Source organism: Stegodyphus dumicola, chromosome 8 (assembly GCF_044657685.1).
Source record: "Stegodyphus dumicola isolate Sdum_Otavi_A_Nest chromosome 8, ASM4465768v1".
NCBI lineage: Eukaryota > Metazoa > Arthropoda > Arachnida > Araneae > Eresidae > Stegodyphus > Stegodyphus dumicola.
In genome coordinates, this window is record NC_140775.1 from 96,057,402 (window position 1) to 96,080,755 (window position 23,354).

A 23,354-nucleotide genomic window follows, 5' to 3' on the forward strand; every position below is an offset into this window, starting at 1 on the left:
AATTTTAAATTATGACTAAGTTAACCGAAAGGCTACACAGACGCAAAACGCGCAAGTTCACTCTGACCTAACATCAGAGTGACAAGTCTAATGGCGATAATTACGCAACGCCCGCAGATATACTGCTCTGAAGAGAACCAATTAGCAAACGTGGCCTTCAGCAGACGAATCACGCTCTGATTCTTTCCTCTGAAAATGTCCTTTAAATGCTACCTTCTTTTCTACCTCATTGGAACACACGCGAACTAGAAATTTGCATTCTAGCGGGAAAATGGAAAGCGAGAAAGACAGCAAAGCAAATTAACATAAAATAACTGGTTCGTAAAACTAAATTAAATAAGTCCTTAATAATATATAAAAAGTACATAAATGTTTTTCCATTATTGTTCATAGGCTTACTGTCGAGTATTACTGGCCAATATATGGTCATACGCACTTATCTAAATTAGTTTATTTATAAAATATGTAGTGGAGGTACTATTTTTATAGCATTCAAACCACCGAAAAAAATTAAAAGCTCATAAGTTGGTTAAAAGCACGTTTCATTTTATCCTGAGCAGGAAGGAGAACAATCAGTTCGGATAACCGGAATTCCTAATTCTGAAGTTCAGATAACTACTGTTTAACTGTAATAGTTATACATGAAAGCATTCCGTTTTTACGTATAAAACATCGGCCACTTCCTCACTGCTATCTAATTTTCAGCCCCTTATCTGCCTCTGGCAAGTTATCTTGGATAACACACTAACAAAACGAGCGTACTTTACTTTTAATCTGACCTGGATTTTGACAACTGGATGTAAACACAAATTACTGCAACTTGCAGTTAATAAACAATACACTGTATCCATACACACCAGTGCACAACAGCAACAAAAATTCAAGCTTCGCGCTGATTTGGCTTTCATCCATTTAACTTTTAATTGGTCTTTTAAACTTAAATTTGACTTACACGCCCACTAGTCGCCGACAGAATAAGCCAGTTGAACGCTGATAATTCGATCCGAGTACAAATCCTGGCGAATAGGCTAGCTCCATGAGTTTTCCCGTATGTTAAAAAGTGTGTATGTGTGTGTATTTAATTATGGCAAAGCACACTAGGGCTATCTGCCTAAGAGGAGGGATGCCTTCGTGGAGGACTTTCTAAGGGAAACTGGCTCGTATACACGTTACACATGGGGAAAACCACGAAAACGCCCATGCAGCCAGCCCGTTCGCGGGATTCGAACCTCGGACCGAACTACCAGTGTTCAGCGACTTTACCGCTCGGCCGCTGGTGGGCCGTATGTTAAAAAGAGAGAGAGGGATAGTGTCCTTAGAAAGTACTCCATAAAGGATCCCTCTCCTTAAAAAGAAAACCCTAATATATTTTATTATAATAAAATAATCCAAATTCGACTAACCAACTCCTGACTTTAATCTTTTAAGTCTCACCCCAGTTACAGTTCTATCAATAAATCAGTACGTCGGCTAAAAGTAACGGATATCGCATCTCAGATATTATGGCTGCAGTTGACTTCAGAGTAGACAGTTAATCAAAATATCAATGATTCTAGCAAATAAATATCAAATCTCGCGCTCTCTTTTTAATTTTTTTTTTTTTTTTTTTTTTTTTTTTTTTTTTTTTATTTAGCCGTTAATTTACATACTTCTCAGTCGGACATGCAAGAGTTACTGGAAAGATGCCGTAATATGATCAACTCTAATAGCAATAGATTACAGCGCGTTAAACATAAGGTACAGCATTAGCACTGACAGTAAATTAACATCCCTGAAAGTTCAAGTAAAATGCACTTTTTCATTCCCAATAACAATTTATTGTTAGTTACGTAAGTTTATATACCTTCCCACGTCTTTAAAGTAAAAATTTAAAAAATCTCTGGGGGGGAGTTTAAGGGGGGAGTACAGAAACAACTAAAACAGACAGCTAACAGAAAATGTAAAATTAGACAAACGATTTTAATTCTAAAATAATTACAGCATTTTATTTTTTATTTTGCTGAAAGCTAATTTTGAAAACTTTGTTTTGGCGAACTTACTATCTTGTCTCTAATTCAGAGTCAAGGCATTCAAAAGTCACCAAATTCAAATTAAAGGCATTTTGGAGCATGAGAAAGACAGTGTTAAAAATGTTTTATTTCAATGTTTTTTTTTAAAGATACAATTTAATATATTACCATTATTAAAAAAAACATCAAGAAATTCGCAAACCTCAAATCAAACTTTGGCACACAAATTGATTTTCAAATTATTAAAATGTTGATAAAACGCAAATTTAACGATGCACAACAAAAGAATTCATCGGCAGTACGAAAAGTCTGCTAAGAAAAGGAGACAATTCACCAAACTCGTAAATTTTTGGCACCTTTACAAAAAAAAAAAAAAAAGAGAGAGAGAGAGAGAAATTAGTGCAACATTACTTTTGCACTTAAGTTTGTAAAGAAAGAACCAATTTTCATAAAAATTACCCAAAATTCGCAACAGTTGGTAGATATCACCGTTTGATAAGTGAGTTTTTAGCACTGAAGTTTAGACTGTTTTCACGTTAAAGAGAAAGAGCAGCTCAATACTAAACATAGTTTCCAAACAATACCATTATAGTGTGAAAAGTAATTGGGCCAGAGTGATATTTTTCACAGAATTTTAAACCGGTCGGTCGCACGTCACTCAAAATATATTTGCGTTAATTTCATTTGATACCTGCTTCCGACTACTGACAACTAGTTTAGACAAAAAATTAGGATTGTTGCACCATTTTTAAACTTGTTTCTGTGAGAAGAATATTTATTTGGTTTACTTAATTATGGCAAAGCACACTAGGGCTATCTGCCTAAGAGGAGGGATGCCTTCGTGGAGGACTTTCTAAGGGAAACTGGCTCGTATACACGTTATACATGGGGAAAAGCACGAAAACGCCCATGCAGCCATCAGCCCGTTCGCGGGATTCGAACCTCGGACCGAACTACCAATGTTCAGCGACTTTACCGCTCGGCCGCTGGTGAGCCCTATTCATCTTTGGAAACCTTTGAAGGAAATACCAGCATGACTTGGCTCCATGCCACAATTCGCAATCTGTCAGAAGAAAATGAAATTATTGCGCTAGAATTGGCCTGGAAAGTCACTAGACTTAAACCGATAAAAGAGTCGTGGCACATTCTCAAGGAATATCTTAGCAAAATGGTCACAACAGAAGAGCGCATGGTTAAGAAAATTATAAAAGCGTGGTTCCATGATAAAAATGTAAAAAATGCCTGCACAAAACTAGTATCGTTAATGCGTAAGCGCGTTCTAGAGGTCATTTCTGTTAAAAGAGGGCATATTTCCTATTAATCACATTATTGTCATTGTAAATGGAGATACGTACATAAATTATCAAAAAAATCGCTTTGTTTCAATTAATTTACACACCACAGTATGTTAACAATCAGCCCCTTTCGTTATTAACTAACGCCTACAACGTTATTACTTTGTTACAGGAATTCTCTTCCCTTCTGTTTAGAGGATATATAGCAAATGTTGCTGATGCTACCAACAGTTTTATTACAGTGTCGCAGCTAAAGAGGTTGCTACCAAGCAATTAAGCCTAGAATGAAATCTTACATACTTGCAAATGTCGTGTTTGCAGGCAGTATGTAAAATTTACAAGTAAAATTTGTGCAGTTAATGTCAGAAAAAGTTGGGTGCTATCCTCCATCGAAAGCAGAATGGAGTTTGATAATTATTTCAGGGATTATATGATGCCAGTTAACTTATAATATCTGGAACTAAAAATCATAGCTACAGTATGAATCGTTTGCCCAAGCTTAGCTTTCACTCATTCGTATATCCACTTTTATGCCTTTACAGAACGGTTTAACGAAATCTAAACACGACAATGATTTTACAATTAGCGTAACTAGCGAATGCTCAAACTGAAAATAAAACATACTTACAAGAAAGAATTTAAAGCCAAAACATAATAATACTAAATAAATAAATAATTACCTCAAAGAATGAATGCTAAGTCGACTTTATCTTAGACGAATTCTGCAGAAAGGATAAGGACAACGAGAACGCAATCCAGAAATCAAATGATCTCTCCAAATGCCACGATGAAATATGGCGTATTAAGAACAGTATCTTCTAATCATTAGAGAAAGAGTAAGCAATTTAAGAAGGAAGAGGGATAGATCCTAATTGGTTACCATTAGAAGGATAGTACCGCAGTAACGCAATTATTGCGATACAAAAGTGAAACAAGCGCCATACTCCTCAGCTTTAAAGAAGGGAAAGGGAAGGACATAATTCGTTAGTATTAAAAGAGATAATAAAGTTAAGAAAAGATCCTTCTGTATTCTTTTCTTCGATATCCAAAATTATTCAAATGAGAAGTACAAGTGTAACTTTCCGGAAACAAAGAACCAATTTTAAATAACTAAACAACAGGATCTGGATTTAAGTTGGAAGCATTCATTACTATATTTAAATTATGAAGAAAACTCACATTTTAGTCATTAAATTTATAAAAATTAGTATTTCGTAAATTTGATGACTGCAAAAAATTGGTATTTTGCGTACAAAAGGCCACCACCATATGGAGCGATATTCATAAAACACGCTTCGTAAAAGACGATTAAAAAAAAATTCGTAAGCATACCGTGTGTATTTTTTACATCTGCAGTTTTCAAAATATACAGCTGTCTCCTCTATTTATTCGGTATTTTACCTGCCAAAGCACTGCCGAAAACTGATTAACATCGAAATGCTCAACTCTCTCTTTTGTAGATCACAAATGCCATATAGATCCAAGAAGGGGAAATTAATACATTAGATATCACCTGCAAAATCTAAATAACTTGCATGCCGTATGTAATTTATATCCATCTGATTAGAGGTTATTAATGAATAGCATCCAGAACGAGGATTGTTGAAAAACGAGAGATGTCTATAGCTTTCACTTGTCAGGTATAGGTTAAAGCAAAATATAACTTCTTGTCAGGTATAGGTTAAAGCAAACCCTCTCCCTTCTTAAACTGCTTACTCTTTCTCTAATGATTAGAAAACACTGTTCTTAATACGCCATATTTCATCGTGGCATTTGAAAAGATCCTTTGATTTCTGGATTGCATCCTCGTTGTCAGGTATAGGTTAAAGCAAAATATTAGTTATCAGCCTAAGAGAAAAGGTGGCTTCGTGAAAAACTCTAAGAGAACCTGGTTCCCGCATGGGGAAAACCATCGCACCAGCCTGTTTGCCAGGACAAACCTGGGTCGTACTACCCATGTTTAGCAATTTTACCACTTGGCCGCAGCTGAGCCCCAAAACAATTGACAATACCCACTTTTCCTCATATGTACACTAATCCATTTCAGTCGTTAATAAAGTTGAATAAACCATGAACCTGACAATTTAACTGCAAATATCATATGGCGCACGACGTACTTAATTCGGTGAAAATTAAATCATTGAAAACATGTAACGCAATTAAGTCTGGAGCTGAGATCAGATTGAAGGAATAATTGAAAAAAGAGGCGAAACACAGAAGTTGCCCAAAATATTTAAATAAAAATAAAATAATAGTAAAAAAATTAAATGGTTTAGATTTTAACAATGGCTAAAAAGTTTAATGCGGTTTACCAGTAGAGACGAATGGTGCAGATGGAAGAGCGAGGTATTTTATTGGATGCTAGACAAGTAAACATTTAGGCTATAAGAGAACTTTATACACTGACTTGCCAAAACATTATGACCATCCCCATCTTTTTCAATAAACTCGTCTGGATGACGTGGAGAGCACGTGATTAATTGGGAATGGGATTTAACTGCTACTGGAGACGGAACGAGTATCTCAGATCTTTCTTCTTCCCAAACCGGGTAAAGATGTGACCAAGCCTGATGGCTATTGTCCAATCAGTTTGTTATCCAGCCTTGGTAAAATTTATGAAAGACTTATTCTCACTAGATTGGAACCTTTTCTTCACCTGCTACCTAATGATCAGTACGGATTTAGAAAAAACCTCAGTACTACCCGACAACTAGTAAGAATTGTAGAATTTGTGGAATCTGCATTCCATAACAAGCAAAGTGTTGCGCTCCTTATGCTGGAAGTGGCAAAAGCCTTTGACCGCGTCTGGCATGAGGGGCTCGTCTTCAAGCTTATCAACTTGGGACTTCCTAAAGAACTCATTCTTCTGATCTTCTCCTTTTTGCAAAACCGCACTTTCTTCGTCGCTCAAGGAAATTAAAAATCCAATTCAAGACCTATAAGATCCAGCGTATCACAGGGAAGTACTCTCGGTCCAGTACTATATCTTTTCTACATATCAGATTTTCCTCACCCTGGTTTGGACAATTACTCTCTGTTAGCAAGTTATGCCGACGATACGGCGATTGCAATTAAATCCATCCAAGCTAATCATGCAATAGACAAAATGCAAAATTACCTCTATGCCGTAGAAGACTGGTGCACAAATTGGCGCGTAAAAATCAATGCTAGCAAGTCACAACTTTTAATTCTTAGCAAAACTAAGAAAAACATTGCTTTTAAAGATCTCTACCTTTTTCAGGAAGCTGTTCCTCTGGTCACAAAAGCCAAATACTTAGGAATTATTTTGAACCAAAGGCTCACATGGTCTAATCACATTAATAGTGTCAAGAGAAAAGCCATGGGCATAATATGCAGATTTCTCCCGGTCATTGGAAAATATTCAAATCTTAGCTTGCGTACCAAAAAACATATATATACCACTTGCACTCGACCGATACTTTGTTATGCTGCTCCTGCTTGGAACACGGTCACTCAAACTCAACTGCATCAATTACAAGTAGTGCAAAACAAATTTCTGTGCATTATTACTGATTCACACTATCTTATCCGCAATAAACTTTTACACAGAGACTTAAAACTTGAGACGATTCCAGATTACATCAGAAGATCTAATGAAAAATTCTTCAACAAAGCTGTGCAATGTGACTTTGTTAATTAATCCCAAGTCTTTAATTATGAAATTCTCTTCGAAGATAGAAACGTCAGACCACTTGCAGCTCACACCTTCATGGGAGGAGACGACAACTTTTTCACTTAGATCCTCAATTGGTAGCTGTTTATACTTCCAATGCATCTGATTTTGATTGAAGTTCTTCTGTAGCTTGAATATTATTCTTGGAGATTGATAATACTAATGCTGTGAGATTTTTCGCATTGTGATGATATATAGGTTGCTTAGCTTGTTGTTGAATTGCTGTAGTGTATTGCGTTGAATAGTAGTATTTAAATTGTGTTGTATAGTTGTTTTGTATTGTGTTGTATTTAGCACTACTGATTGAGGTTGTTTAATTGTATTTGAATTTGTCATTGGAACTATTGCTATAGTGTATCTTCTCATATTGTTGTCATTGATTTACATTGTCTTGGGTCCTCCTTGAAAGTTACGATCGCTCATCACGTTTTGCGAACTTGTCCGATTGGATTGTCTTGCTCCTTTTGGTACTTCTCTTCTTCCCCTTATATCCGTTTTCTCATCTGAGTTTTTCTCCACGTCCGGATTTCTTTATGTCAAGTGCCCTTGGGCTTTAATTCTGGAACCGGCAACATTGCTCTTCGCAATAGCTCGGTCAATTATAGAGTCTAAGTCTAAGAACGAGTATCTCCGAAACTCCACGACTGGTAGGCTGTTCACTATCTGCCGTAGTTAATATTAATGCAAAGCGGATAAATGATGGTGAAACCAGCAGTAGACGTCAAGGTGTTGGACGTCCAGCGGCATCAAAGAAAAGGACGTCGGAAACTGTCCCGCTTGGTACAACAAAATCGGCGCCAGACAATGGATCAGCTGACAGCCCAATACAGTGCAGGTCCAAGTGTTTCGGAACACACAGAGTATCTCCGAAACTCCCCGACTGGTAAGCTGTTCACTATCTGCCGTTGTTAATATTTATGCAAAGTGAATAAATGATGGTGAAACCAGCAGTAGACGCCAAGGTGTTGGACGTCCAAGCGTCATCAAAGAAAAGGACGTCGGAGACTGTCCCGCTTTGTACAACAAAATGACAATGGATCAGCTGACAGCCCAATACAGAGCAGGTCCAAGTGTTTCGGAACACACAGTTCATCGGACACTGTTAGATACAGAACTGCGCAGCAGACGTCACATTTACTTGGTTCTGTTGACCAAGTGTTGCTGTCAACAACGCCTATAGTGGGTTCGGAAACATCGAAACTGGACCATGGATAAGTGGAAAACAGTTGCCATGTCGGATGAATCACGATTTCTCAATCACGTCGATGGTCGTGTCGAGATACGCCGTCTTCAAGGCAAACAGTTGCTCTTCCACTGTACAGCAGGTCACACACAGATTGGTGGTGACGATATTGCGCTTTTGGGGGTGCGGGAGCGTTCTTATGGGCGGGTCTGGAACCCTTAGTTGTGGTAGAACAGACTATGAAAGGTGCGGAATATCTGAACATAACTGCAGATCAGTTGCACCCTTACAAGGCGTCTATCTTCCGAACTAGATACAGAATCTTTCAGCAGACAACGCCCCATATCACAGGATGAATTCCAGTTAGTCCTGGCCACCTAACTCGCCGGATCTTAACTTGATAGAGCACACTTAGGATGTTATAGAGCAGTAGCTCAGAGCTCAAATACCATCATATCGGAATATTTCTACTTTGCATGACCGCTGCTTAGACATTTGTTGCAAACTATCTCCAGTCATCTACCTGTCATGTGACATCCATGCCAAAGTGAGTTGCAGCTGTTTTGCAGGCCAAAGGTCGCGCAATGCATTATTATGTAGGTGATCATAATGTTTTGGCTCTTCATTGTATAGCTTCTATATATTTGAGAAGTGGAAAAATATATGACTTATCTCTAGAAAAATAACGAACGTTCTTAATTAGGTATATCATGAATTAAATGCATTTTTAGTTAAATCAATCGGATTCAAAACTAAAAAAGTAATATTCTTGAGAATTGCACTTATTACTTTTAAACAGCTTAGCTCATTAAATAATACAGACAGATGACAACATATTATTAATATAAAAAATAAATATTTAACATTTTGTCGAATGACAACATATTCGAATGAAAAGTGAAACAATGGATTTAAAGTGAATCAACGCAAAATTGCGTTGCGAGATTAACAGATCATTTGGGCTAAAAAATGCGGGGTATGGAGGGTTCAAAGAGCTTCAGAGGCACTATTAATAACATCGAATGAAATTTTGAATTGAAAAGTAAAGCCCCACCACAGCTAATGAGAAAATACAAAATCTAATTCTTCGCTTAAATTGTTTTGCTAATATTAGAATAGTTTTACAGTGAACGTATCTGCTTAAAACAGATTTAGAACCACTACTAATATTCATATTTCTGTGACGCAAATCAAATACCGCTCAAACAATATCTCAGAATAATAACTCCTAGATAGATTAAAATTCTGCAAATTTCTCAGAATGGTGTTCTGTAACATAGTATTTCTTTCCATTTATATCTTAAATTAGCAGCAAGTTAATACTGTCTTTATTACGGTCTTAAAATATTCCCGAAATTTAAACTCATTGGATCAATTAAATCGCCAGTTTGAAGATGAAAACGAATCCTAAATTTAGTTTTCAGGAAAAAGACGAGAAACATTTTAGTTTTCTCCTTTCGAATTAACTTCCACCGTTTCTCCGATAGAAGACCGAAGTTCCTTTTAGGTTTAAACAAGAAAACTTGTTCAAACCTAAGAGAAATTCGTTTTCGCTCTCTCTTTCAAGCGACGTAAGTATCCAAGCCGGAAGATATTTATAAAAGCTAATGTCTTTGTTTCAGTTGTTGGTGCTAGTATTCTTCTAAAAATTCGTGATTCAATTCTAAATGAATACAGCTGGGCAGACTTCTTTAAAATTACATTTAACAACCTTTTTGGTGTATTGGTGTATTTTAATTATGGCAAAGCACACTAGGACTATCTGCCTAAGGGGAGGGATGCCTTCGTGGAGGACTTCAGGGAAACTGGCTCGTATACACGTTACACATGGGAAAAACCACGAAAACAACCATGCAGCCCAACTCTTTTTGCAGTTGGACTTTTACAATGGATCGATACGTATGTAGTCATCCAATCCAATTGAATTCATTCTATTAAAAATATCTCACAGGAATAATGCTCTTATTTCGATTCCATCTTCAAACTCATATGAAGCAAGTAATTGCGATGGTAAATTTTAAAGCTTTTTTATTACTTAATTATGGAAGCATTATAATTGTTAATTATGTTATCTAATTATATTAACAGATCTTAATTTCAAAAGGAGATCACCAAAATTCGCTTTCGTCACTTGTTCGTTTCACATTTTAACTGTTTTGTCCGGCACACTAGATCCTTATTCAAACGAACTCTGTTAACTTTTCATTTCGCATCTGAATTACAATAATAAACGAAGTTGCATATAATACACAGCTCTAACAATAACTAATACTGAAACGCAAAAAGTTATTTTAATAGCAATCGCTTCATAAGCAGTGTCTCGAAAAAAAATATTCTCCTGAAGTGCAATAAATTTAAATTTACCAGGACATGAAACTCGCTTACTGAAAATAAACACAGCTTCGAGGTATTTTAAAAAAAATTACCCAGAAAATTCACACTCAATGTTTAAATTCTTCTTCCATTTAATTTCTACTTTTATTTTAATTCAATCTTAGTCTTTTATATACTTGAGGTATTTTATGTACTTGCGGCCACCTTGGCGCAGTTCTAGACTGCGCCAAGGTGGTTTGGTGTTTTGATTTATTTTACACATAATTGATTTTTATTATGATGATGATTTGTTGATTTTTATTATGATGATGATGATTTACGACCGATTTTTTACACATGAAAAGGTGAAAGTTATTAATCTGGTGCAAACTGTTTGTTTTCGCGTCTTTCCTCAAAAGATTCTCGAAGTATGAATAATTACTGTACGTTGTGTTAGGATTATTAAAAAGTCAATATACTTAAGCAATTTAAAATAAAAATTTTATTTTTTAAAATAAGAATTGCATGATATATCAAAAATAAATCTCTTAAATTCGTCTTCAAATCTTTCTGTAACCCCACCCCTCTCCGCTGTTCTTTTCCTCGAGTACAGAGATATCTATAACCTGACCTCGGCAGCACTGGCTATCTATCAAGCGCATCTCTTCGTTGTTACCTTCAGAGATTTTGAGGGGAAAATTTCTGTATTCCTGCAGGAATTTTACCGCAGTTTTTTCCATTGTTTCCAAATTCCACAAGCTCACACTTTAAAATTAATGGTAAAAATATCATGATTTGTCGCTAAAAGCTGTAGGAACTTGGAATACAACAAAAAGAACGCATATGAAAATGGCGACTTTATTTGAAGAATGGTTATGCGCACGTTTGCCAAGTTCGGCACATTCTGAAAATTTGACGACTTCTAGTAAGGTGTTTGCGATAACACCGTAAGTACCGTCTTTTATATATTTATTTTCATTATTATTTTTCAATTAACGTTCCTGAATGCTATCCACTGCAGCTCATCAGAACTTCGGGCTACAAAGAAATTTTAAGAAAGGCAAGAAGATAATTTTACACGGATTCGAGAACTAGAACGGCATTTCTTCACAGAATTTTTTGGATGAAACTAGTTTGTATTTATCTTGCGCAAAACCGCTTAAAAAATTAGGCAGAGAGCGCATACTACTATCGAGAATCGAACGCAAGGTGCAGTTACCAGCGTTCGAAGAGCTCATCCATCTGGCTATTTAGTAGTCATCCACAGAAACTTAAGCATTTTTATCCCATTACCGTCACGCAAAAGAAGAGCATAAACAGATACAGGCAAACAATTATTCATCTTAAAGATGAATTTTTTTGTAATACCTTTTCAAATACTTATATTTTTCATATATTCTTAGATTGTTAATTACAAATGATACTAGCATGATTTCTTATTATCTTGGAATAATGCTTCTATGTTTATTATCAGAAAAAATATTTCTTTTTTCTCTGACATAAATTTTAATATTATAATAAGAGACCACTAATACAAAATCTTAGCTCATCTGAGAACATTCACAGCCGTTCTGCCACTTCCGATAAAATAACCTCCAAAATAAGGAAATAATAATCGCCGACATTATTTCATAAACATGGAAAATAAGCCGCATTACTAGCAATTCTCGGCCCTTTATGAAGTGCTCACCTATGCATTAAGGGCACTCGATCAAGAGATTTCAAAAGCATTTTTAATTCAAGAAAACCAAATGCACACAACATACGTTCGTTATTTTCATTACGCAGTGTCTTTATGCGGATTGTAACTGATTGCTCATATTTCATCGTCTCCTTGCTTTTCAGATCATGTATTGCAATAGTTTGTAAGTTTTCCTTTTCAAAAATTTTGGTTACGAAACTGTTACGCACTTCTACTGTTCTTAAATCCTTAACTTATTTCTCCATTGTTTAGATCGTTCCAGGAAACTTCTTCACTGTTCGTTACCTTCCTTTCCCTCCCGGGGTGTTCAAAATATAAACGTTAACGCAATCAAACTTATTTATTCTACAACAGGAAATTTAAATGCAAGAGTGAAAAATTGTCAATGCTAAAAGTAACTCAACACAGCAATTTTTACAGGAAAAACTTAATCCGATTTCAGAATTAATTCACTGTGGCAATGCATGAGAAGGCTATCTGCCTCGGAAGGGAGGACTTACGAGAGAAAACCGTCTCGTTATTGAAGTTACACATTGAAAAACAACGAAAATACAATTAGCCCCTTAAACGATAATTAAACTTGGAAACGAACTACCAGTGTTCAGCTTTCTTACCGACTCGGCTACTGGTTTATTATTTTGAATGAGGTTATCATACGAAAAGAAATATTACCTCCAGAAGGTTGCACATCTGATGCCAGCAGCCGCGGTAATTCCAGCTCCAACAGCGTATATTAGAATTGTTGCGGTTGATTTACACAAAGACAAATGGATCATCATTTTTATCCCTCCACTCATGCAGGCATACACCTACATAACTCCTTCAGGCATCTGTAACTTCAAGCAAGTATCTGCTGCCAAATTTCAAAATAGAAGGCCACTGCACGAGTCTTGCAGCCAATCTCCGTTAGGCCTCGTATTTTTTAAAGCAAGTACTGCTTTCATTAACGAGTATTCTACCATTAAAGAAGCTTTTGATCAAAACTGTAGATATTGCCGGGGCGGTTAGCTTCAGTGGGTAACTAAAGCACTGCCGGCCACCAGACACTGTCAAATGCACCCGCGACGAACAGTAAGAAGATAATACAGGTAATAGAGGTTGCCAGCTTCGTAGCTGACTATCGTGTTACTTAACCAGCTATGCGCTGTATCATTCTAAAAGAATGAGTACCTGATTTATTAATTATAACTTTATAACTTATAACGATTTACCTGTCCGAAACTCATGTTGGTTGGGACTGGCTATACCTCTACTTACCACTAAGTGGTAAACTTGTCCTGTGACTAACTTATCCAGTTCTTTATTCACCAATAGCAAAAGGCAGATTGGTCTGTACGCTTTGGGGGTCATCCAGGCTTTTTTGTTTTTTTTTTTGCTGAAAAGGATCAGCTTCTTTCAAGCAGTCAGAAAATAATCCAGAGTTAAAATATTTATTGAACATCGTTCTTAGGGTTGAAGGAACGACGTTTTCTAGTTAAACTACGATTTCAAAATTAAGACCGTCAAGACAGGGTGTTTTCCTTTCTGCCAGACTGGATAAAGCCATACGAATTTCGGTGTTAGTGAAGTTGAGAAATGAGTTTAGATTATTATAACTGTTCATCTGCCGTCTTATTGCAGCGTGCTCTGGCTTATCTTCTGTTAATATACCTTTTGAGATAAGCCTTTCAGTTATCAGGTCAATCACTTCCTGGTAAGCCAGAGTACTCCCCGCTTGCGTACTGACAGTACTGCCTACCTAGTACTGCTGGGCGATAGACTTTATCGGAAGTCAGCTTCTCACGGAAGCTGCCAAGTGTTGATGCTGGCCGATTCTTCACAGAATTTGAGCTAACTCATTTTCTTCTTTCTATCTATCGGTTTGCGATAGATCGCTCTCTCAAATTATATCGTATGAAGAAATGAGAGTTTTTTTTTTTTTTTTTTTTCCGGGGGGGGGGGGATCTGCACTCTTATATCTCCTCCTTAGGACTCGGCATTTGCCTCGTTGCGTCTTTAGTTTTAGCTTTAGGGAACTCATAAAGTCATCGACGGCATCGTCCAGTTCTGCAGAGGTACTTACCCAAATGGATGTTGTTAATTAGCTTAACCATATTCTTATTGAAATGACAGATTGCTCTTTTCATCAGAAATATATTCAGTTTGTACCTTTGCGATCGGAAGACTTGTTTATCAAAGTTATAAATCAGGTAGTTGTGATTGCTGAGAGTATCCTCTATTACTCTCCATGTGGCGATAGCGTCACTAGTTGAGTTGAAGCCGACTACAGTGTCCATCCAGCTTCTCCCATTTACTCTCCCGAAAGTTGGCGGGGAAACTAGACCCTTAAGCACATTACGTTCCGACTTTACGACAACCTCCAATACGAAGGTCTCGCGGTCGTCAGAATGAGTTGAAACCCAAATCTCATGCTTAGCGTTCCATTCGCCCGCAATTAGTACCTCGGTGCGATTAAGGTACGACAGTAAAAAGTCTAATTCTATGCGAAATGGATCTATATACTAGGACGGGGATGACCGTCCTCCTCTCATGTCAGCTCTGCTGCAACGATAAGTAGTGAGATATTTTATTGCTATATAAGTCGGATTAGTTACTAGGATTGCTGCTGCCCGTAATCGTGGTGTACCCTTCTCCACACTAACGGGATACCCGTGATTGTCCCGTTAATGAGATAAGGCTCTTGGATGTTGAGAACATCTGGTCCCGTTTATAATATAGGGCTCTTGAATGTTCTTATAACATCCGGCGAGGCTACAGCTTCTCCCATAAATTGCTCTAGATGTAGGGCTGCTACCTTGGAATGTCCCAAAATTCCTTGAAAGAATCGCCGTACTTTCTATGGATTCACTAGCCATAGTCTGTATTGTATTGGGAAGCATCGTATCCGCTTTATTTATGGATCCAAAATTTGTTCGGTTCTTCTGCAGTAGCATTTCAAGCTTATAACACAAGCATTCTCTGGAAATTACGGAATGACAGGTGTCCTATCTTTTGGCCGCACTTGGCATTTGCTTCTGTACAATTCTTACAAGCAGATCTGTCCTCTTTACACTTTTCACGAGAATGTTTATCTGGGTAATTTGAACAGAACTACTCCGAATCTACGCACCCTGCTTGGGTATGCCGGAATCGGTAGCATTAATAACACCTCATTGGATTGATGCCTAAACCACTACAAACAAAATCGGTCTGCCTTCTTTAAAGCATTATAGAACTCAAGTACTCTCTACCTCAACCACCCAATGCTCTAAGCCCTTTCGTGCCTCTAACCGCCTTCGAACCTTGGCGGATTCCACTGCAAAGTCTGTTTTGATGTTCCGTGGTAACTCCCCATCAAACCCACATCAAAGATAACGCGTGAGTCATCTTTGATGGAGCTCCCTTACTCTGCACTAGGAGGGCTCCCTTACTCTGTACTTACCTTTGAGGTCACTGGCTTCCTCAACTGCTTTTTTAAATGTAGCCATATCCTCATTTTTTGCCATGCAGATAGCCACAGCCTCATTTTTAAGATTCCGGATGAACGTCATTTTGAAGTTTAATGCCGCCGATTTAATACTTTGCTTCAGGATCGCCTTCAGTTCCTCAACAGTCTTGGGCCCGGATTCTTCAGGATAAACCAACAGTGCTACCTCCCTTCGAGTCATAGGAACTTTTGTCTTCTTATTGATCTTATTGAACCTTTTAGATCTTCGTTTTTTTACTCGTCTTTGAATTTCAGGTTTTAGTTTTATTACTCGTTTCCGTTTGAGTTTTAGGTTTGTCTTTCTTAGCAGCCTCGACATAAATCTGGGCAACTTCAGTTTCAGCGGCTCTCCTCGCAGTTGTTCTTGAGCCTCTTGCCTGCCTGGGCGTGTCAGGACCTTTTCTAATGTTATCGTCAGGATCTCAACCTTAGATTCAAGTCCTGCGATTTTCTCATCTTTAATAATGAGTTAGTGAAAAGTTTGTCAAACAACTCTCTGACTCTTCTTGATTGAGATATATTTTCGTTGAAATACGATACCCAGAATTTTTAGCAATTACAATATTTCATTTGCTTCATACAAGGAAGTAAAAATTGGAGTTGCGTGTCTGCGAAAGGTTGGCGTCTGGCTCTTCGCTCACTCCGGTGATTTCTTTAATAGTCAAAGTTTGAGTTCCGATTTCCATATTTTCATAACTTATTTATAGTGAATATAATAACGATTTTCTCAATTCTGGATAATATAATGAACGCTGTTATGCAAGAATTTAATATATTGCCGCCATACAAATTTAAAAAGAGCCGACCCACGATATTTCCATCAGCAAACTCGAGTCCAAAGAGACCTCTATCCGATTTTATCACGTCCCACCTGCAAAACCGTCAGGTTTTTATCGTGCCACCTGGAACTTCTCCGGAAGCCGTGTTCCACGGGTCTCCTGTCTCGGGCAGCAACTTAGGGTGCTCATTCCCCACAGATCCGTCACTTACATGTGTCCCAGGCAGAGCCCAAGAGGCCCCGTAAAGATATGAGGATTTCTACTAAGCGCTCCTTCAGGTAGACCTGCTTCCCTTACTGAGGTGACTCACCCTGCGCCGTTTTAAGGAAAAACGGCAAAGAAACCGTTACAGTCGCGATGCGCCATTTTCCATCTTTCATTGAGGAGACAAGGCAGCTTCCCAAGCCTAAGGGGGCATGTCACCAAACCGATTCCCAAGGGTGGTACACTTCCTTGCAACTGAAGGCGGGCTTCAGCAGCTTCCAATGTATGGTATTGACACCACTACTGTCTGTGTCCTTAGGTTAATAGCGAAATCGAATTAGCCATAAATGAAGACCATGTCCTAGTCTTCAAAGTTTTCGGAGCCTCATATCTCCTTCTTACCGTATGCTTCTAGACATATAGCCACAGATTGTCCTGGTCCATGTTTGTTATTATTTTTTCTATTTTCTACTATTATACTTTTTACGGATATTGGTGTGGATATTGGCTTACACGCAAGTATTGAATGCCCGTTATCTGTTCGTACAGTTCCTCACGCAATTAAAATCGTCCAAGTGGATTCGGGAACGGTCAGAATGGATATTTCTGTTGAAATATAATACCCGAAATATTTTGCGATTACAGTATATTTTAAAAAATTGCACCATTTAATAAAACAAAATAATTAGTATAGTTCAGAAGGGCAGTTAACTAACACTCATATGAAAGCAAATGCTATATAATTCAATGGCAAATTTTCATCATTTTGAGGCGAACATAACTCTTTTACTCAAAACTACTTAAATCAACAATAAACAGACCGTCTTATTAAAAACAAGTTAAAATATTTAATCAGATAGCAGAAAGTACTGTAACGACCATGGAGGTATGAATAACAGAACAGACCATCCCTGCACTACACTTAACGTAGTGCTGCCGAGCTTAAGCATGTTGACAGCGGTTTGGTGGTGTTTCCAACCACGACAGTTCCACACAAATCGAAAAGCGGGGACAATCTCATAAAAGAAACATTCATTGTTGGATGAGTAATAGGAATTTGTACAGTTTAGCGGCATTTACGCAAAAATCACATCTTAGTTATTTTTCGATAACTTGCAACAGCGATTGAATATGAATTTGTTTCATAAAAATCTAAGCACGACAAAAATAAAGATTTTACCAAAATGTTTGTTATGTGTAAAGAATGATAAATACCTTAAGGTATCTTTAAAACATCCAAATATCGCAAAAATATAACTCACTTTGGAACTCAATTTCCTTATAACTAACTGGAATAAGCGTAAACACTTTTTATACTTCTTTCGATGTCCTCGATAGTGTATTTGCTACTTTTTTTTTTATGTTCTAAATATCAAAATGTTTTAAATAAAATACATGTTTCATAATCCACATAATACTGCAATATGCACTTTTTTTTTTTTTATTATTATTATTATTATTATTATTATTATTATTTTTAGGGTAGAGGCATAACAGTTGCTAATTTTAAACTCATTTATTTTTACGTAATTGAAAATTATAATCACTTTGGGTTTATTTATCTTAAGTGAAAAATGAGTTTACCTTCAAATCCTGTAGTCCTTGTTAAAAGTAATAAATACACATGTGATAGACAAAAACGGGTCTGGACAACCGGGCGACTTACATAGATTATTTTGGTAATATCCAGAGCCCACAACTGTCTGGGACAAGTAGCTTTCGAATCTCAAAGAGCAATCTAAGTTATTATACACTCATACTGATGCACTAAAATGCAGGCTGAGTTACAACGAAATATTTTGTACATACAATTAAGACGTTAATATAGTTATACACTGTCCTAAACGCGTTAGCTCTACACAGAAAGGTGCAAAGACTTCAATAAGAAGCATACCATGTGACTGTGCGGGAAATGTACAGTTTAATAAATATACAGAGAGATATGCTAATAAGTTAACTTGTCCTTCATTAGTAACCATATATTTGTGTAACACTGTATACAGAAATAATTTGCCAATTCGATGGAAGTGCCATGTGCGATCAAGGTGATGTTACCATGTTAATGTGACACATCATTATGACAGTTTATTAGGAATTTGAAAACAGGGTGATGTCAATATTATTAACAGGTATATCAATACATTTTGCGTATTGTTACATTTTGGATTACCTTGCAATATCTAAATTTCAGGTGTATGTGAACTTAGATCTATTAGTTGTTTTAACTGTTTCAAAAAAAATTAAGCAACCCTCCTCTTACTTATGCAGAGTAAGGCAAACTGTGATGATAATGAGGTTAATGTTAAAATGTAAAATGGTAGTTGTTATTTACTATACCATTACAGAACTATTAAATTGAGTAAAATTGCTAAGAGACGTAATGAATGCTCTGCCAAAATATATTTAATAGAAATTTGAATTTTGCAATGAATATATCTAAAAACATGTTTCATGTCAAAAGTTTGAAACTTTATGCATGCTAAAATATTTGTAATAAGACATATAGGTCAGGTTAAGTTTTTTAAATATGATAAAGCATGCAAGGGCCAGCCCCCTAAAGGTAGAGATGCCTTCGTGGAGGAATTTCGAAGGAAAACTGACCTTTGAGTGTGTATTAAAAATAAAGCATGCAATTTTCATTCAATATTAGAGAATTTTTTTAATAGTTGAACGTACTGCTTATATAAAAAATTCCGATATATGCTAAATTATTGAAAATTACTTTACTCAAAAAATTTGATGAATGCACAGAAATTTAAGATTTACACATGCTGAAAATGAACAATATTAAATACACATGGGTATTTATGCATATCCTGGTAAAAAGCATGTATTTGCCTTTAACAAAATACGGAACTACATGTTAAATTATTTATAAAGATACTTGGAAATGAAGGATTTATTCATTCATAAACTCCTGTGAATGTTACTGTGAAGAAACCCAGTTATTATTAAATATATTTAATAATATTAATAATACAATAAACTTTGGTTTTATACTTGCAATAATTAACTGAATAAAATCGAATTACCTTAAAATTTCTTTCTAGTGTAATTAACGAAAACTTATGAAAATATATCATTCAAATTAAAACTGCTCTGGGAAAAGTATAGCATTGAATTCCAATCAGAATGAAATGTTGTTTAAAAATGTATTCCTTCATATACTTAGGGCTCAGAAATATTGAAGAAAAAGAAAATATATACATATATACGTATACTTTGGGCGTAATTACAAAATGTTTTATCTCCGATCATGTTAAAACTTATTGATCTTAATGGCAAGTAATTGAATGTTTCAGTCTCCAAGAGAGGTGCGCCACTGTTTCAAGGCAGTAAGTACATGGGAAAAGCCAATTCGGGAGTCTCCTCCTTATTCCTGCCTCCATGGTAACGGCTAACCCATTTCAAGTGCAAAAGATGATTAAATACTCTTAATTTTGTGACTTGAATTACTTAAACCAGTTTTGAAGGAAGAAAAGTCTATGCCCGTATTTACAAATGCTGCTAATTCAGATAAGAAACGTTCAACTGAAAGACTTCTTTTAATTCTTTGGAAGAAAGAAAAAAAGTACATAATGCCAATGCAGAGAAATCATTTCATTACATTCTTCATGTCAATCCAAAAAAAAAAAAAAAACTCCTCCTTTCCCCATCAAATATTTGCAAAATTCAAATCTGATTAAATTTTCAAATTCTTCTTTAACTTTCTTGAACAAACTTCAGTTTAAAATTTGAAGCCAGTATGAAGTGATTTCTGCTTCAAAGTTATTTAAAACTCCTCCTTAGAGGGAAATTCTTTCAACAGCACGTTTTAGAACATTTCCGGTTACTTAGTAAGAACCACTAAAATAAATCTCTTGCATTTAAGCACTACAGCGGCAAGAATAAAAATATCTGTGAAATTTATGTACAATTAAGTAATTCGGTATATTTTGACACAAGATTCGGAAAATCTTCTTATTTGCAGCTTAACCAATAATTTTTGTGTATTCATTATTAATCCAAACCGTGAAAATTTTAAGTTTTTATTTTCTAACTCTCTACTTGATTTTTACACTTTGAAATAGGTACATTTTTTTCGGGTTTTATATAAAATCCAGTTTTGGCAAAATAAGATTTGAAGACATGATCATGTCTCGAAAACCGACAGATAAAGAATAGAAAAATTCTAAAAGCACTTATCATCCGAGTATCTTAATAAGCCTCACAAAGGCGCGACACATGATACTCAGAGCGTTACTATTCAGCATATTGTAAAAATTTAATTTATCCATCTATATAGATTAATAAACTAAGCGTTTTAAAAGAAAGAAACAAGTTTTTGTTGAAAAGGAAAGGAGAAAAAGTATTTACTTTTTTCCATTAGTATCTAGGTGATATAGATTAAAATAAATTTAATTCTGAATATATTCCATTTAATAATTTTATCAACATTTGCAGCTTTTCTGTAACTAATAAAAGATATTTTAACGCCATCTAACTGATATAGCTTCACGTGCTTTCTTGGGGGGGGGACAAGCGGTCTACGGCCAAAGCAATATTTATTAAGTTCTATATGCTGAAAAACTAAAAATAAAATGAACTATTAATTTAGTGCAGCGGTTGCAAACCGGTGGTCCGTGAAAACTTTTTGATGGGAAACTGGGACATTATTTATATTTTTATGAAGATTCAGCTTTAAAAATGATGAGTAAGAAAACCTATTATGAATATGGATATTATACTTTTTTCCCTTATTTTAGCTACTATTTTTAACTATTGAAAAACTGGGACATTATTTATATTTTTATGAAGATTCAGCTTTAAAAATGACGAGTAACAAAACCTATTATGAATATGGATGTTATACTTTTTTTTTTTTTTTTCCTTATTTTAGCTACTATTTTTAGCGAAATTCCTTCTAAATTTAGCGACTTTCTAGCTACTTTTGCAGGCGTACCTAGCGACATTTGAAAGTGAGAGTTGACATCCATAGATATGCTGCTGTTATCAATAATAGCGCGAACTAGAATACTCTTTCTTTTTGAATTACAAACATTTTTTTCCCGTGTCAATAGGCATCTTGATGGATATTTCTGAGAACCATCTGCATTCTTGTTTATAATTGCATAACTGGAAGTTTCTGTTTTTGTTTTGTCTAACTGTTGATCGATAACGCCACTGCTGATTATTATGTTCACAATAATTAAAAATTGGCGGCATAACACTGTCAGTTTATTGATATTGCTTTGCGTTTGCCGGTTTATTCTTACTTTTCGTGAAGTTCCTTTTGAGCGATATGGAAATGTGAAGCTTTCTGTACAAGAAGGTAAGATTTCTGTACTTTTCATGTAATTTTTCAATGAACGAAATATGTGTAGTTTGCTGTTTAATATTGCATAAATGTACTTACCTTTTTTTAATTCATATTAGTGGTCCGCCAAATATAAAATTATATATGTAGTGGTCCGTAAAGTTCTAAGGGCTGACGACCGCTGATTTAGTATACAAAGTTGTTAGCTGCGATCAAAGCAAAATTTATAAGCTCTCTGTACACCTGAAAAAGACAGTGCACATTTCAATATGAATGAAGTCAGTTTATTCTTTCCAAGCAACATTCAATTCGTAAATAATTTTTTGTTGCCGGAAAGAAAAACTTTTGACATTTCAGGTTAATACGAATAGGTATGACGTCATGATTTAACAACTTTTTCTCAATATCAATAAAAGAATTAACGTGGCACTAACATACCAGAAAAGTTGCCAACAGCAACTGTTTATTTAAAATGCTGTAAGTTTACAGGTTACATCATAGTGATAAACACTTTTTTAATACCTTAATAATTTTTATACATTTAATCTAATGTTAAAATTGTAAACTGTAATAATTGATTGTGCTAACATTTCATAATCATTATTTTTTTAATTTAATTTTAGTTCTGCATAATTTTTTTTTATTTACAGGGAATTTATTTTATTAGCGCAAAGGGGCGGTAGCCCAGAAAGGCTATTAGTTTCGAAATGGCATTTTGCGCTGTTTCATTATAAACGTTCGTTTCACTTTGCAAATTGTTGCCACCAAATATTATCGCATTGTATTATGTTTCAAGAAATTTAATAATGAATAATCTGCCTCAATACATGTAGGTTTCTCGCATTATGAAAAAACGACGGTATCTAGAGCCATTAAATTTTGAATTACGTAGTCCTCCACCCGAAGAGCCGAATTTTAAATTTGTTTTAATCCATTTTGTATTTTGTAAAACTTTAACGAATTTTTGATTAAAAACTCAACGAATTCAAAGCGAGCAATGGCAACACTGTACGGAAAATAACATTTTTTATCTCCAACGCCTAATTTCTAAAGGTATGCTGTTTTCAAATATTTTGTGATACTGCTCTTGAATTGAATTTTGTGTGGCTTAGGCTAAAGTGCAGAATCGCCCACTTATTTGTTTGGCGCTTTTTACAAGAATAAGAAGAATTGGATTTTTGTCAATTTTCTTTGACTTTTTAAGTGAAAATAGGTCGATGTGTACATGGATAAAGTCAAGGGAGTGCACAATGCCATTTCTGTGCAATTCTGGGATTTTTTTTAAGTGGAAATAGGTCGATGTGAACATGGATACCGAGCAGGTGCAATTCTTAAAAACGCGCCAAGCAGTAGGCGATTCTGCACTTTCCCCACGAGGGAAGAACCTGGTATTCAATAGATAGAGGTAACACA

At 35.7% G+C, this 23,354-nt stretch overlaps 1 protein-coding gene across 11 annotated transcripts in view; it reads right to left on the bottom strand.

The window, feature by feature from the left end:
• LOC118192707 (protein phosphatase 1 regulatory subunit 16A-like) overlaps nucleotides 1-23,354 on the bottom strand; it is a 460,297-nt gene that overhangs the window by 384,492 nt on the left and 52,451 nt on the right. For 7 of the 11 annotated variants that reach the window (XM_085822137.1, XM_085822136.1, XM_085822139.1 and 4 more), the window contains one exon: nucleotides 22,041-22,184. The exons of the other annotated variants lie outside the window; for them this stretch is intronic. The gene's annotated coding sequence lies outside the window, so the exon portion shown is untranslated. The remainder of the gene's footprint in view (nucleotides 1-22,040; nucleotides 22,185-23,354) is intronic. 11 annotated transcript variants of the gene reach the window in all.